The sequence below is a fragment of the Topomyia yanbarensis genome, chromosome 2, assembly GCF_030247195.1.
Source record: "Topomyia yanbarensis strain Yona2022 chromosome 2, ASM3024719v1, whole genome shotgun sequence".
Lineage (NCBI taxonomy): Eukaryota > Metazoa > Arthropoda > Insecta > Diptera > Culicidae > Topomyia > Topomyia yanbarensis.
In genome coordinates, this window is record NC_080671.1 from 469,689,059 (window position 1) to 469,705,232 (window position 16,174).

The 16,174-nt window shown below is 37.9% G+C and overlaps 1 long non-coding RNA gene across 1 annotated transcript; it reads left to right on the forward strand.

The window, feature by feature from the left end:
• Positions 1-9,253: 9,253 nt before the first annotated feature.
• LOC131682357 (uncharacterized) lies at positions 9,254-9,758 on the forward strand. Its single transcript, XR_009304072.1, has 3 exons — positions 9,254-9,501; positions 9,595-9,626; positions 9,686-9,758. It is a non-coding gene; the product is annotated as an uncharacterized LOC131682357 (long non-coding RNA).
• Positions 9,759-16,174: the final 6,416 nt, after the last annotated feature.

The following is a 16,174-nucleotide window of genomic DNA, read 5'->3' on the forward strand; positions in this document are numbered from 1 at the left end:
CATGAATATTATATTCCATAAATATTACTTACTTAAAAATATTTTACCCACTAATTCTCTTTATTCTTATTTTTACACACTACTATTCGACCATTTTTTTATCTATTTACCCATTCCAATTAAGTTCTTACTAGACTTATTGCAACTTCAGAGGAAAAGATTAGCACACCTCATGCTGCTTTTAGCAACCGGACAAATCCTCAAAAACTCCTTGGTGCTTTGAAAGCAATAAATACAGAAATCGAAATGTCGCAATAGGGGATGACATGGCAATATATTAAATCAACTTTTTACTCTTGCATTCATCAATAACTCTGCTCTATTTAAAGGTTCAGAATGTTACTCCGTTGCAGATATGTACGAAATAATACGGTGTATTTATATTTTCAAGCTACCATTATTTATTTTCTGGATAAGTACAACTCTTGATAATGCATTTAGAAACAACGCAACAATGAACACAATCAGTAGCACATTAAATAATGTCCCCTAGTGCATATGAAGCGTTTATTTGAGTTCTCTATTTAACTAGCACGTTTACGTTAACTGGATGGTGCCAACAATTTTATTGTTTTACAATTCAATATTTTTAAATCTAGGACATTTCACCTCCAAATAGGAACTTTGTTCTATTTATGTTAATACAATGGTCATTTTAAAACTAGGAATATTGTTAATATACAAAAGTGATTAATTGAATTTTTTTAAGCCCTAAGATATTGACTGAATTTTTAATTAAGAATCAGGGAGGCAATCAAATACATTTGAATACATCTTAGCATTTTAATAAGAAAGATTCTTTGATTTAACAATCAAAGCTAAGAGAAATACTTTTCGGCACTTGGTAGGCGCGCAAAATATTCTTCGGAAGGACATCCGTTATTTGCATTCGGATTTCAATAGTGCAGCGATAGATTTTACCCTAGTCTTGTAGTAGAGATCTGGCACCACAGTACTCGTCTCATGACCAGACAACACGTTCGTTGTCGTGATAATTCTTCATCACAAGTTTAAAGATCGTTCTCTACAAGCCCAATATGCCGGGAATGCGCATCCAACGTATAATGATTTGGCATGGGCATCACTCGAATTAAATTACAACCCATATCTATCCCCTTAAAACCGGCTTTCGTAGACACTTGTGGGATTATAGAATGTTGCCACCTTCGTAAGTCTCTACTGCTCCACGAAATTTGCCTTCTTTAGAGTGTCCCTTGACGAGAAAAATACATGTACAATTCGTTAAACTGAATTGATCTTTCATAAAAATCACTTTCTAATACACACACCTTAGCTAGAGTTTGTGCCTTCTCATTACCCAGAATGGAGCAATTGGAAGGGGCCCAAACTAAGGTACTAATCTGGTATGATTTCTCCGAAAAAAACACTCAGGAGTTTTCGTGCTTTCCCCAGAAAATTCTAGGAATGCTTTCCACGCTCCATCGAACGGAAGGACTCTATACAACTTATACTATCCGTAACGAAGAAATAATGGTCTACAGGCAGGGTACCAACGATCCCAAGGATATCCCAAATTACGGATAATTCTGAGACATAAACTGAAGCAGTTTGTGGAAAGCGGTGAATTTTGATTGAATGTGCCGAAGCCAGGAGACTCGTCGAGTTTTGATGAGTCAGAGTATCCCACTATATTCTAGTTATTGAATTGAAAAAAAATTGGAAAATTGAGCCTATTTTGCCTATATTCTAATTCAGATTTCTAATGTGACTTGAGCGATAGTTTGACCTATTAAAAGAAGCTATACTTGTGCTGAACCACGCTTCCATGAAAATACGGCTAGCTTTGTTTTGTTCATGGAAACTTTAAACCTGGTTGAAAGTTGAAGCAGACGAACTATCCAAAGTACCTTGCAGATCGATGGCTTTGGATCCTATTACGGAGACCACTCCATCATCTGCAAGTTGCGTTAGCGTGTTAATATTTTTAAGATATTCATAGATGTCGTTAACAAGCAAATTGTACAAAAGGGGGCTAAGAGATGAACCCTGAGGAAGACGCATGCCGCTTGCCTTTTTTAATTTTATAAAAATTGTTAAAGATTGGGTGAAATGATATAAAACCAACAAACAACAGCTTACTATTTACCCGAATAGTCGTTTTGAATTTTTTTTTTCGGTCCACATGGTTTGGGATTCTTATAGTGAGAATAATCCAGCAGAGCAAGAATGTATTAAAGGTGTATCTAATAAAATAGCGATAAATTTGCTAAGCATGAACAGTTTCCGCTTAAAATAATTGAATAATCTGAAGTAATCCCAACAAGAACTCGCTTTGTTTCCAAATAATACAGAGTAATCGAGGAATTTTACAGTAATCGAGTAATTAATTAGTAATCGGTTTTTCAAAGAAGTAATCTTTATAATTATGAAGTAATCCAGGTAATTCTTTTCGGGAGTGACATGTAATCAATGCTGTTGGAAACCCCTTGGGTCATTCCACGCGAAGTGATCAAAAAAAGATGCAAACTTGAAATCGACCTTCACGGATTTAAACAAAATTTGGAGGAATTGTTCATCTAGGGCCAATATATAAAAACCCAAATTTTTGTGTCAATTGAACCACTCCTCGGGTCATGGGAGCACCCCCCGTTTTGGCAAATTGCCAAAACCCTTGATTTTCTTTTGATCATATCTCCGGTTCTATTTAATCTAGAATCAAACCACAAGATGGCTTTTGAAGAAAATTGTTCAAGGAGACTATAAAAAATATTATTTTTTGCCGACAGTGTTGCCAACTATGCAATTTTTTCAGTTAAATATTAAAAGTTAATTTTTCTCAAAATACGTATATTTTAATTTTGGAAATTTTAATGCCATCGCGTTCCTCAGACATTTTTACATAAAAAACACTTATCATCCCAATATAATATGAGCGCATCCTGAGATATACCGTTTTGAAGGGAAAAACTCCGATTTTCTCATATAAAAATCCATTTTTATTGGCCAAAATTGAGAAAATCTTCAAACTGTCATAAAAATCGACCCTAATCTGCTAGAAGCAAACCAAATACGTAGTTTTTCATCATTTCTCGTCTACTTCACGAAAAATTATGTTTGAACTCAGAATACTCAAGTTGGTTTTTTAGTGTTGTGCGCTTGCGATTTTATATGGGAAATTACGGTTTTTTCTCTTCAAAACGGTGTATCTCAGGATGCGCTCATATTATATTGAGATGATAAGTGTTTTTTATGTAAAAATGTCTGAGGAACGCGATGGCATTAACATTTTCAAAATTAAAATAAACGTATTTTGAGAAAAATTAACTTTTAATATTTAACTGATAAAATTGCATACTTGGCAACACTGTCGGCAAAAAATAATATTTTTTATAGACTCCTTGAACAATTTTCTTCAAAAGCCATCCTGTGGTTTGATTCTAGAGTAAATAGAACCGGAGATATGATCAAAAGAAAATCAAGGGTTTTGACAATTTGCCAAAACGGGGGGTACTCCCATGACCCGAGGGGTGGTTCAATTGTCACAAAAATTTGGGTTTTTATATATTGGCCCTAGATGAACAATTCCTCTAAATTTTGTTCAAATCCGTGGAGGTCGATTACACGTGCCTTGATCACTTCGCATGGAATGACCCATATGTATTACGAGAAAATGAGCTTTTATTCTTTAATTCGAAAAATCGCATAGTTGGCAGCACTGCAGCTAAAAACTAATAATAGACTCCTTGAACAATTTCCTCCAAAAAGCAACTTGTTATTTGATTTTAGAGTAAATAGAACCGCAGATATAATCCATTGGTCAAAACCGGGAGTGTTCCCATAGTCCGAGGGGTGGTTCAATTGGAACAGAAATTTGGATATATTGGCCGTGGATGAACAATCCCTCCAAAATTGGTTCAAATCCGTGAAGGTCGATTGCACGTGCCTTGATCACTTCGCGCGGAATGACCCATATTGCAATATTATGGAAACAATTCATTTTCTGAGGTGATGGACTTCTTCAATTTAACATTTTCAGACACAAAAATTTGGCAAAGGTACGCGCTACTTAGGACATTTATGACGTTTCTTTCAATTCACTTTTTTGAGTCGACAAATACAGAATACCCGATTAATTTGAAACCTTTGTCAATTTTCGATTCAGCAAAGGTTAAATTAAAGAAGTTCACCATCCCGAAAAATGAAAAATATCTCAATACATTTTATTGCAATGGATAAACATTTTTTTTAAATGTTCTGCTTATAACTATTATACTACAGTAAATGCTCGTTTTCATCAGCGCCTTGGTGAATTTTTGGCTGATAAATCGGGAACATTGATAGAATCGGGACATATACTTTCCTTTCTTTTAAATAACCCGAAACTCCCTAGATATAGCCTTAAAACAATTTCTGATTATTTAGTTAAGGGGGTCTGACAGTGCAAAATTTAGAAAAAAATAAAATTTTTGTTTTCGAATATTTCGAATCTCTAAGATAAGAAAAATACGCTCAAGAAAGAATTTACTCGAAATCAAACTACCAATTATTAATTTTCATATGAGGCTGACACAATCGGGTAAAAAAACTGATAAAATCGGTGGGTAGAAAATTATAGTGAAGAGATATCGTCTATCAATACTTCTCTCATCACTCTCTTTCTGAAAACTAAAGACCTTATCGAGCTCTACGAAGGATATGGAAAATATTGCTCAATTTTCCTGTACACCGATACAAAACAAATATACAGAAAGAACAGCTCATGTTAAAAAGAAGAAAAATATCCACAGAATGTTTAGACCAATAATAACAAATGTTGTAAATACAGCAATAAATAAGCAGTGTTTAATTTAAGCAAGGATGCAAAAAATCGTTCAACTGAAAATCGATCGATCCTCTCTACGAATATTTCATCCCCAATCATACTTTTTGAAAAAAAAAATGCCCAGTGATAGAAAATCGGTTACTCTGATCTAATGCAATAGCCTAGACAGATTGTTCATTTTCACTATCTCCGACCAGTATCAGGCACTGCTAACGCTGGAAAAAATCATCGAAAGAGAATATAGGAGACTTCATTTACGATAATTTTGATCCGGGAAATCCTAGGCCAATGCAACAACTAGCTATCCTAATAATATTGGATGTGTTTCCGAGAATTACCGGGTATGCACTACCAAATTTACTGTTTTTCACTATTTTCTCTTCTTTTCTAAGGTTTTGCCTTTCTCATATAAAGAAAGGCTATGCAATCACTCTAAAAATCGACTTTTTAACCGAGGCCCGGAGGGTCGAGTTTCATACACCATTCGACTCAGTTCGTCGAGATCGGCAAATGTCTGTGTGTGTGTGTCATTTAAACTCACACAATTTTATCAGAGATGGATAAACCGATTTTCGCAGTTTCATCTGAAAGGTATAACGCTCCCATAAGCTGCTATTGAATTTTTAGTTGATCTGACTTCCGGTTCCGGAGTTACGGGTTGAAGAGTGCGGTCACACAGCAAATTCCCATATAAACTGGTACCACCATGATGTTAAAATGATGTAAAACATATTAAAATGTATGTAACATAACTCTGGTTTGCGGGTCTAGATCACTAATGATCAATCAAAGCAGCTTTGACCACATTGGCCACCTATGACGGTTCATGACGCCCCCGGGGAACCCGCCAAGTTCCTAAGCTAATATCACACCCATTCCCCAACGAATTCTCTACCGATTTTTACAAACTCGATTTCAAATGAAAGATACATTAATGCCATTGACTGCTGCTGAATTTCATTCGGTTCTGACTCTTGCTTCCGGAGTTACAGGGGTGTTAGTAAGGATACACTGGAATTTCCCATATAAATCGGTACAATCGTAATACCTCAGAGGCTAAAAACTATTGAAATGGTCACCAAATTACTTCTAATCGCAGATCTAGATCACTGATTGCCAATCAAACATTCTTTGAATATATTGTCCACTATCGACGATTCCGGAAGTCCGGAATTCCGGGCATATTCTACAATTAAAGTCATATCGGTTCTTCGGTGATGACTGAACCGATTTTCTTAAACCAAGTCTCAAATGGAAGGCAAAATATGCAGTTGAGTATTGCGTCGCCGCCGCCCCCCCCCCCGCCTTACCCTTATACCTCCCTCCTTCATCACTCCCCTCCCCTTGGACCACCTTCACGCCCGCATTTCCTTCATCCACCCCGTATAACGAAATAAGATGAAAGATTTCTGACGCATCCTCCACTCCCACTCTACTAACCCCCCATTCCCTCCACTTTCAAACCCATTCCACCAACATTTCAAAATATAATCACATGAAGATAACATTGAACTCATGCTGATTAAGCTAATTAAATATTATTCTTTTGCCTTTCTCATACAGAAAGGTTATGCAATTGCTCCAAAACCGACTTTCTAACCGAGGCCCGGATGGTCGAGTCTCATATAACATTCGACTCAGTTCGCCGAAATCGCAAAATATCTGTGTGTATGTATGTGTGTATGTATGTATGTATGTGTGTATGTGCGGATTTGTTAACAAAATGTCCACATCGGTTTCTCGGAGATGGCTGAACCGATTTTTACAAACTAAGATTCAAATGAAAGGTATACTATTCCCATAGGTTGCTATTGAATTTGATTTTCAACCGACATCTTGTCCCGGATTACGAGTTGAAGAGTATGGTTACAAAACAAAATTTGTTGATTTGTCCACATCGGTTTCTCGGAATTTTCTGAACCGATTTTGACAAACTTGAGTTTAAATGAAAGGTCTATCAGCTGCTGTTGAATTTTGTGTGGATCCGAGTTCTGGTTCCTGAATTACAGGGTGATACGTACGATCACGCAGCAAATCCCGATTCTTCCGAATTCTGCGATGAATGTAAAAAGGTGAATTTTTTTCCAAAATGTAAACACAACTGTTGAATTTGTAGATCTAGGTCACCAACATTCATTCAAAGTCTCTTTGGCCACACTGGCCACCATCGACGGATCCGGAAGCATCCAAATTCAGAATAACGGTTATATTGGTTTCTCTAAAATGGCAAGAACCATTAGATCAACTTAGTCTCAAATGAAAGGTGTTGCGTCCCCGGAAACTGATATTAAATTCCATCTCCATCCGATTTCCGGCTCCAGAGTTACGGGTTGCGGAGTGCGATCACATAGAAAACTCCGATTCAAACCGATACCGCGATGAATGCAAAAAGGTGCTCTTATATATACTTACCAAGTGTAAGACATTTCCATAATGTTATATTGTACGAACCAGGTATTAAATCATAGTTTGTAGAAATGAGAAAGGCACAATTGCACCTCTAGGTGGATTATAATAGGTTTTATAATAATAGTCACTTTGGCTATGTTTTTACGAGAGGGATTTTTTTATTTCATAATTTGTAAAAGTTATGAACGATTTGTGAAAATTTCCAATATTTACGTTTTTTGGCCTATTAGGGGCCATAAAAATGGAACAAATTGACATTTTGCAAATCCCTATCGGGTAAACATAGCGGTGTGTTTTCTGAACAATTGGAGAAAAAAATATTGAAAAGTCTTACTTGACCGCTTAAAAATCGCTACTTTCGGTAGCACCTTACTAGTTAATTTGCTATACCAAGGCCATAGAGTTAACCTTCCTCATCATGAAAATGTTCTTGGTTGTCCACATTTTGCTCCCTCTGTTGAATTCAGGCCTGTTTTGCCGCGACACCCACTTTGCGTTCAGAGCGAATGATACGTTCACCATCGAGTCGATTAGCACATCTTTCGGCTTCAGTCCCCAAGGTAATTCACATCGCCTCCATAGCTTGTAAGATCGATGACCATCCTTGGTTGAAGATACTGACTGCCAAATAAGTGACAATATTGACCACCTGCCTGCCAGAATTGATGCATGTGTTAGGCGCTAAGGAACAGAATTAACTATTCAGAGATTCATTGATGTTTTAGGTGTGAGCTTCTAAGGATCTTTCTAATAAATGATCAGATGATAAACTTTCGTAAATCCTGACATGTTCGAAAATTTCTAAAGTTCCTTTTGCTTCGGCCTGACGCTACTTACACCAACTGTCCTCGCCGGGTGAACAGTGTTCACACTGAACACTTTAAGTGTTGGGGATTTTCGTTCGATGACGAGCAGTGTTTTAGGGAAGCTCAGATTGCATTTCGCATATGTTGTACAGAATTTGAGTTTCTCCGAATCGTCAGCTCATAAAATTTTGTTAGCTCGCCGATTGGTTTGTCCGTCAACTTTTCCTTTTCTGTCTTACCGACACCTTTGTTTTCTTTCTTCAGTTTTCGTAATCTCGTTCTTATACGCTTCTCAACATGTCCGACGTATTCTATTTTCTGAACGATTTTCTTGTCCCAAAAAACAACAAGATACCTTTCACAGACGCTCACATATACATAAACTGTCAAGAATGGACCGGTGAATTCTTTAAACAGTGGTTTTTCCATAGACAAGCACTATCGTGGTGCGCCGCGATGAGTATCTCAAAAACGCCCGAAAATTGGTACCTCTCGGTTCCTGGAAACATGCCAAGGAATATGATTTTTACCAAATCCTTTTTGTAGCTTATTCTCAGATAGATATAGATTGAAATTAAACAAAGCAAAAAATCGTTTTTTTGAAACCGTGAGAGTAGAAGACCCCTTAAGATCTATTCATCTGCATCCCTCCATATGGGAGACGGGGGCGGTGTTTCAGTTTCCATATTTTACCGCTTTGATATAGGTAGATCTTGCAAAATAGAACATGTGACATGAAAGGGTAGACTGTAAGCAACATCCCTGAATTTTATTAATGTGTTTGTTGCAAAGTCTTTGTTTTTATCTTTTGTTAATAGTAATTTACTTTCTTAAGTTCGGGAAAACATTCCGATGCTGTTTCGAAAGATTTTAACATAGACATTTCAAAACAGGATAATATGAAATATAAAGCTTCGCCTTTTCTCATGACGTACATGCATTGGTCTCGTGTTTGTCAAAAACGTCAATGTTCGATCGATCTAGTGGTTTAATTTATAATCTGCAGTAGGTATACAGCACATGGTAAAATTATTAGAGGTGTGCGCCGCCGCGCCACGCCGCCGCCGCCGATGATTTTGACACGCCGCCGATTTTAGGAAAAAATGGTCAGCGCGCCGATTGCCTTTTTTGTGCTGCGCCGCCAATCATATTTAAACTCGCGCCGAGTCCATTGTAAACGGCCCAATGGGTCACGCGCCTCATCGAGACGACCAGATCTAAAAAACCCATCAACTTAACGATCATGACAGGAGACCCACCGTGTACTCGATCGCGCTGGTATGAAACGACAACCAGTAGAAGAAAGCCAATCCGCGTGTGCTGAAGATTATATTCTAAAAAGTTTACTCGATTTATAAATTATAAAGATTTATTTGAAATTGTATTTAAAACACAGTTATACGCTGCAATTTGCAAGTCGCGTTAGATGTATTAACTCGTAAAGCAGCTGTGATCATTATCGGTGATAGAAATTCACATTTAACAATCTGTAACTAATTCGAGGTTAGTTTCCCACTAAACTGCTTTTGTATAACTCCATAAAATTAGCAAATTTTCATATTGTAGTTAACGGAACCTAATTCACGCACTTCACAGTCACGATTAGGTCACTAGTGACGCTGCTGAAGGTAATATCATTGAAACTTAATACTAAAAATACTAGGATTAATGCAATATAATATTGCAGAATTGACACGAAGTCACAAATAAGTTGCGAACGCAAATATAGGAGGAATAGAAGAGGAATAAATACTAAACGTAAGTTATGCGCTCTGAATTGTATATAGCATATGCTTATAACATATCATTGTCATCCTAGGAAGTTTTTATTATTCATTGTGAATAAATAATTATTCGGAAATCATTTGATCCTCTCATTGCGAAGCAACAATTTGACCTGAATGTGTATTGAGTGAAAGAATTTTGGTTTACTTTACGATAATCTTATTGGTTGTAATAGTTTTGTGTGATTCTTACCATTACCAATCTTGAGGCAGGATATTGTAGTCCATATGGAAACAAAGCTGCTTTCGAACCGCACGGCAATTCAGCAAGAAATTAAACTATCACCGTATCTGCGAGCGGTTTGCTTATGAACTGCGAATTTATATAGTGTTCCGCTGTTTAAAGACTGGACAAGCGAATATCAGCCGAATAGGTCGGTAAAAGGTATTAAGATATTCAGAAGTTAAGCAATATACTTGTTCTAAGCGTTTCTTGTTTTACTAATCAATCAATCGATATGATAATAAAATAGCCTGGACAATACTTTTGCTGACTTCCTACTCGCATAGTCATCCGGATAGCAGCAATCAACAGTCAGTCTGTGGAAACCATAATACTCCCTACTGTTGAATTCTCAGTAGTTAAAGACACAAGTTACTTAGTGCAAGAACATATTTGGCTCATGCGGAATTAGATAGCATATCGACCGAATGATGTCACTTTTTCATGGTTAGAAACAGTTAAAACTTAATGAACCGACATATAAGCCAGTACAATTGTTTCTACAAAATCTGTGTAAATATTTAAATAAAAATACGTTGCAAATTACCATCGCACGCGTGAATCACCATTCTACTCAAATTTGCACGCAAGCAAAGCTCGTATAGCGATTGCTGAACATCTACTGGCGATGTTGAAAGCAGGCCTCGAAAGTTAACTCACGTCACGTCATGCCTTCGATATAGTAATTCAAGCCGTACGACTTTTAACTATTAACCTTGGTCTGGTAGTTCAGAGGGTAAGGCGTTGGTGTCGTATAAGCCACCCGTCGTATAAGCCAGCCCCCGCCAGGAAGGATTCTTAGTAGTCAGTAGCCTCGTAACACTAGCCATGCAGTAGCACTGCACATTCCTAAAACCTGGCTGCAAAGTCTGCCGAAATGAAACTTGGAACGAAAAACTAGCGAAACATACTTCTGTCAGCATAATGGAAGGTTTTCTGTACGTTTACAACTGGTTCTCTCTAGAAAAATCCGCATTTCAATTTTCTTATCCTTTGTTTCTCTTTTCCTTTAATTTACCGAAAAAGTCTACAAAATCGATACAGTAGAACTTTGCCGCAATCGAAACTACCATACCATATTGGCCTATTGTTCGAAAGTGATTCGATGTTTAACCTGTATTGGAAGCCGCACCATTTTGTAATTTTATCATGCTAAGGATTTTTTTCCAACGATATACGTGGACAAAATATTGAGTGCGGTGTATCAAACGATCAGAGTGGCCCAGAAAACGTCCCGTTAATTTCTATTTCAATATTTCAGCAAAAAACATTATTGGTTATCCGCAGAATCTCGTGCTCGTGACTTTCTATTGAGAGTGGAGACCTTCTTTAGCGGTGGGGATACAGTTGACTGCTTGTCTGCTGTATCTTTGAGATTATTTGCTTCTCTCATGTCTGACGTCCAGGTCTTCATAGCTAAAGCTGTATTGGTGCCGACGGTCGGATGTTGAATCTTGCTTCTTGCACTTGCGCGTGAGCAACGTCGCCTTTTTATCCTCACCGATAGTGCTAACAGTTGATTTTGGGGTGCTGGATGCTGTTTAGCAGTTGTCATTATGTCCTGAACACCTGTCACAAATTTGGGAACCGTTTGTAGGTATTTGTATAGAGATCACTGTTCAAATAGGTATATCGTCGATGAGTCAGCAATTCGCTGAGATGCATTCTCGTTTGTATATGTATCTTTGTATTGCGCAAGGATTGTTCACGATGTGGCGTCTGATGTTAATACATGCGCGTAGGAATTTGCATGTTATGGGGACAAAGCGTGGTTTATTTAATAGTTCCGTGATTTTTAGTTGAATAATCGATCCACATTCTCAGCATAAAGAAATTTCTCCAAGTATCAGGTTAATAAATTCTATTTCACTTCACTCGGTTGTATAGGTCTGGCTCAGGCAGAAGTAGAAATTAGACTGAAGACCAGGTATTGTTATTTTATCTCAGAGGAATATTTATTAAAATGAATGGCATAAAATTTCGCTTTCTGAAACTGTGTTAGCATCGATATTCGTAACGGTTGGCATTGCAAGCATTAGGAGCGGTTGTTTAATGTGTGCGAGAATGTGTGCGTTGTTTATATTCATTAAAAGCTTTTAAATGCATATATTACATTTTATTATTATACATCACATGACAACTATATACAGGAAAATAAATCATTATTCGAGTTCTAAAATTTTGAAAAAGAAAAAAACAGCCACGGTAATATTGAACTGAAAAACCTGTTTTAATCCACCTAGAGGTGCAATTGTGCCTTTCTCATTTCTCCAAACTATGATATAATAGCTGGTTCGTACAATATAACATTATGGAAATCTCTTTCATTCTTATTACACTTGGCAAGTACATATATAAGAGCACCTTTTTGCATTCATCGCGGTATCGGTTTGAATCGGAGTTGTCTATGTGATCGCACTCCACAACCCGTAACTCCGGAGCCGGAAGTCGGATGGAGATGGAATTTAATATCAGTTTCCGGGGACGCGACACCTTTCATTTGAGACTAAGTTGATCAAATCGGTCTAGCCATTTTCGAGAAACCAATATAACCGTTATTCTGAATTTGGATACTTCAGGATCCGTCGATGGTGGCCAGTGTGACCAAAGAGCCTTTGAATGACTGTTGGGGACCTAGATCTACAAATTCAACAGTTGTGCACATTTTGGAAAAAAATCACCTTTTTACATTCATCGCAGAATTCGGTAGAATCGGGATTTGCTGCGTGATCGTACGTATCACCCTGTAATTCAGGAACCAGAACTCGGATCCACACAAAATTCAACAGCAGCTGATGGACCTTTCATTTAAAATCAAGTTTGTCAAAATCGGTTCAGAAAATTCCGAGAAACCGATGTGGACGATGTGGACGGCGACGCAATACTCAACTGCATATTTTGCCTTCCATTTGAGACTTGGTTTGAGAAAATCGGTTCAGTCATCACCGATGAACCGATGTGACTACAATTGTGGAATATGCCCGAAATTCCGGACTTCCGGAATCGTCGATAGTGGACAATATATTCAAAGAATGTTTGATTGGCAATCAGTGATCTAGATCTGCGATTAGAAGTAATTTGGTGACCATTTCAATAGTTTTTAGCCTCTGAGGTATTACGATTGTACCGATTTATATGGAAAATTCCAGTGTATCCTTACTAACACCCCTGTAACTCCGGAAGCAAGAGTCAGAACCGAATGAAATTCAGCAGCAGTCAATGGCATTACTGTATCTTTCATTTGAAATCAAGTTTGTAAAAATCGGTAGTGAATTCGTTGTGGAATGGGTGTGATATTAGTTTAGGAACTTGGCGGGTTCCCCGGGGGTGTCATGAACCGTCATAGGTGGCCAATGTGGTCAAAGCTGCTTTGATTGATCATTAGTGATCCAGACCCGCAAACTAGAGTAATGTTACATCAATTTTGATATGTTTTACATCATTTGAACATTATGGTGGTACCAGTTTATATGGGAATTTGCTGTGTGACCGCACTTTTCAACCCGTAACTCCGGAACCGGAAGTCGGATCAACTAAAAATTCAATAGCAGCTTATGGGAACGTTATACCTTTCAGATGAAACTAAGTTTGCGAAAATCGGTTCAGCCATCTCTGAGAAAATTGTGTGAGTTTAAATGACACACACACACATACACACACACACACATACATACACACACAGACATTTGCCGATCTCGACGAACTGAATCGAATGGTGTATGACACTCGGCCCTCCGGGCCTTGGTTAAAAAGTCGATTTTTACAGTGATTGCATAGCCTTTCTTTATATGAGAAAGGCAAAAAGGTGCGAAATCGTCAAAGTCCCAAAAAGTCGATTTTTATAAAAAAAATTTTTTTCGAGATAACATAAAATCTCGACGTTTCATGCATTTTAAAGATGTTTGGCATCAAAAATACGAATTCGATTTCTGAAATTTCATGGGGTACCCCCTTTGAAAAAAAAAATTGAGTTCCGGCTTATATGGGAATTTCATATGTGACCGGACGATTTAGTCTATATTTCCGGACCCATATAAGCGATCCGTACGAAATTTTATAGACATCTGTGGGGATATTATAGCTATCATTTGGAACTAAGTTTGTGAAAATCGGCCCAACCATTTCAGGGAAGCTGATGTGAGTTCGTAAATTTTGAAAGATGGCCGCTTTTCCTGGGCACTTCCGGAACCGTCTATGGTGGTCAATGTAGTCAACGAAAGTTTGCTTGGCCGTTGGTGACCTAGAACAGCAAATTTAAGTTGTTTGAGAGACATTTTAGCGAAATTTTTACCTTTTTTGCTTTCATCGGAGTATCGGTTTGAATCACAATTTGCTATGTGATCGCACGCCACAACCTGTAACTCCGGAACCGGAAGTCGGATCGGGATGAAATTAAATAGCCATTTACGGGGACGCAATACCTTTCATTTGAGGCCAAGTTTAGTCGAATCGGTCTAGCCATCTCTAAGAAACCGATGTGACTGTTATTCTGAATTTAGATACTTCCGCCGGGGTTTCCGGAACCGAGGATGGTGGCCAATGTGGCCAAATAGACTTTGAATGGATGTTAGTGACCTAATACTACAAATCGAAGCAGTTGTGGTCATATTTTGGAAAAATTTTCACCTTTATACATTCATTGCAGAATTTATTAAAATCGACATTTTCTGCGTGTTCGTACTTATCACCCTGTAATACCGGAACCGGAAGTCGGATCCATTAGAAATTCAATAGCAGCCTATGGGAACGTTGCACCTTTCATTTGAGACTAAGTTTGTCAAAATCGGTTCAGCCATCTCTGAGAAAAATGAGTGACATTTTTGGTCACATACACACACACATACACACACATACATACATACACACATACATACACACACACACACACAGACATTTGCCGAACTCGACGAACTGAATCGAATGGTATATGTCACTCGGCCCTCCGGGCCTCCGTTAAAAAGTCGGTTTTCAGAGCAATTGCAATACCTTTCTATTGAGAAAGGCAAAACAGTGTTATGCTTAAAGCTGATGACACCGCTACGTCATCAATATTTGGTTTAATTTTGACACACGCAGACACAATAGTCAACATAGCAAGATGATTGAGCAAATTACTACTTTCCATCCATATCAAAAAATATCCCACGCCGCTTTGCGCCGCCGCCGCCGCCGATGATTTTAGCAAACGGCGTCACGCCGATACGCCGCCGCTGCCGGCCCAAATCACACCTACGCCGCCGACAACGACATTTTTCATCGGCGCACACCTCTAAAAATTATAACCGGTTGACAACCTGCACCAACCATATCAGATTTGCATTCATGTACGACAGATAAGCCTGAACATAGAGGACAGAAGCCAGCAGGATCCAACGAGCTTCGAATCTATCAAATCGCGAACATCAAATGTTCTTTTCAGAGCCACCATAATTATCATGAAGAATAATTTGGCAACCCTCCATACAATCGTATTAGTATTATAGTTCACCGAGCTGCGGCTCATATTTTAACTTAAAAAATCTGTTTTAATCCACCTAGCGGTGCAATTGTGCCTTTCTCATTTCTTCAAACTTTGACTCCATGACCGAATTGTGAAAATATCTGTTACATTCTTAATACACTTTGCACCTACACATGCTCGCCAGCCATGGACCTGATGTCCTCCTTTATTCCCTAGCTACGCTCCTGTAAAATCCATAAATCCTATGTCAGTCGAAAGAAAATTAGGTTGAAGATTTTCAGAGTGATTGCATAACCTTTCTATATGAGAAAGGCGAAGGCAAAAATTTGCCAAAATGCAAAAAAAATCAATCCCTGTAAATTTTTTTCGAGATTTCATCAAATTTCAACGTTTCGTGCATTTTAAAGACATTAGGTATCAAAAATATAAATTCGATTTTTAAATTTTCCTATTCAGTTCCTACTTTTATAAACTCAGAAACCGTCGTAGATAGCCAATGTCAAAGCGACTTTGGGGTGTCACTAGTGATTTGGACTGTTGTAGTGGTGTCAGTTTATATGTGTGGTCGCACTCTTAACCCTCAAAAAGGCAAGCTATAATTGTGACTTCAAGAAGCATCACTCCTAAGAATCAACGAAATTGTAAGCCCCTTTTTTGTCGTTTTATCAGTGAGAGAATTGAAGCCCCGAAAACATTCGATCATTTGTA